A 1976-nucleotide genomic window follows, 5' to 3' on the forward strand; every position below is an offset into this window, starting at 1 on the left:
TGAGCCAAGTTTTGTCATGGAGCTCAGAGTCAAATGTAACGTCACGTTCAAGGCAGATCGGGTCACGTCACGTCGCGCCGCAAAAACCACTTCCTGTCACAGTCATTTCAGATAACATCACAGGATCCTTCCACATCACACACTGGCTGTTATAGAAGCATTCGCTGTCTCTGCACACGTCATCCTCACATAGCTCTGTGTTTGATCTGACTGTGCTGTCCCTGCACCCTGACGGCCTCTTCATGCCGACGCCGCTTCCTGTTTATCTCCCATACTCATATACAAACTGCGAAACCTCATAAACAGATTCAAAATGAAGTAGAAACATTTGCCATCAGTATTTATGTTCAGTCTTACACGTGTTTAGACTTCGTCAGCTCGTCGTCAGCGGTGAGGAATCAGCTGCAGCATCGACGACACACCTACCTGCTCAGGACGGCGCTTTTAAAGTCAAACCAAAAGCCTTTTTTCTTTTTAGATAAATTCTACTCACATCCCAGAGAGATATTTAATATCTCAAGAGTCATGTTAACATATATGTTCGTTATGAGGGGAAATATTATCACATATAGAAGTCTATAACTGTATATCAAAAGTGAAATGTTTAATACATATATTAAATTCTTATATGCTGTAACAAATTTGTGCTAACAATATATATTTAATTTATATATACAAGTTTATTAAAACAACATACATATAGGAATTATATATGATTATTAATTTACTTGATTCTGGGAAAGTGTTCTAAGAACTTTATATAATATCAACACATATTGACAGGCTGTGGGGTGGATGTATATCTATGTAACATACATCTACAATATAAGCTTACATATTGTACATAAACATATATAATTGTATGGGCTGGATATAAATGTCAATATATGACATTTCTAATAGTTTTCGTGTATTATTACCACTGTAAACTCAGTATATGTTCATATATTACATTTCCACTGTGGAGCATCTGAACCTATAAACTGCTTCTGTCTGGATTTGGATAAACTGACCTTTCAAAATAAAATCAAACGTGACTTAGAGGACTCACAACATGTTACACAGAGGACATGATATCACCATCACAGATTTACTGCAGGCCTGTCAACCGGTCCATCACTTTGTACTGACAGACGCTCGCAGTCGGTCATTTTTATCTGACCTAACATTAGCTGGAGCTTTGGGAATTTGTATTTTTACAGTGTGCAGAGAGCGTCTCTCAGCCGTTCGTGCTTCTGCCTGGTTTTTCCAGGTTTGGCTCCACGGTTGTAAATTAGACCTGAAAGTTTCCAGACTTTGACTTTGAATGGAACATCAGAAACTACATTTGTCTGTACAACACAATAAAAGACATAAATTCACACTGTGGCACTTTTAACAGTTACTTTCTCACTGAAGCAAAGACAGCTGGGAGAGTCGAGCTGCTCCTTCTCTAACAACCGGATCAATCTCACAAATATTAGAGGGAGGAAAAAGTGTTTGAATGTAAGGGAAAGTTTTTAAAGAATAATCCTTGACTGGGAGAAGAAGGTGGTTGTGTCCAGATCTACCGTAACTGAGAGAGAGAGAGTTAACAAAGAGCATAACAGACAGTCCCTCAAGTCGTGTATATAAAGACACTCACGGGCCCCCACTCAGACACAGTCCAGTGGCGTTCGCAGGGCGGACCGGTGCAGTTTTTGATGTTGGGTGGTTTGGTCATCGGGTCACACGGTCGGGTCTCGTCGGAGCAGCGGACGTCGCGGCTCACCTGGGCTTTGCGGCCACATTTAGCAGGACACTGGATGGAGGAGAGACGCACAGGGACAAGTCAGGCTGATTGTTACCAACAGAGAGACGCCGCCGACGTGCAGCGGCTCGAGACGCCACAGTTAGTTATCAGACGGTCAGTGTGATGACGTGATCCTGACCGAGACGTCTGAGGTCGAGCTGCTGCAGTCGACCTCGTTTGGAGCCACTTGGCAAAGTTTTTGCTT

The 1976-nt window shown here is 42.1% G+C and overlaps 1 protein-coding gene across 1 annotated transcript in view; it reads right to left on the bottom strand.

The window, feature by feature from the left end:
* ttc16 (tetratricopeptide repeat domain 16) overlaps positions 1–1976 on the bottom strand; it is a 37707-nt gene that overhangs the window by 5950 nt on the left and 29781 nt on the right. The gene's annotated exons all lie outside the window — the stretch shown is intronic.

The sequence above is a fragment of the Seriola lalandi genome, unplaced genomic scaffold, assembly GCF_002814215.2.
Source record: "Seriola lalandi dorsalis isolate HSWRI2012SDOR001 ecotype SW California unplaced genomic scaffold, Sedor1 jcf7180002054955, whole genome shotgun sequence".
Lineage (NCBI taxonomy): Eukaryota > Metazoa > Chordata > Actinopteri > Carangiformes > Carangidae > Seriola > Seriola lalandi.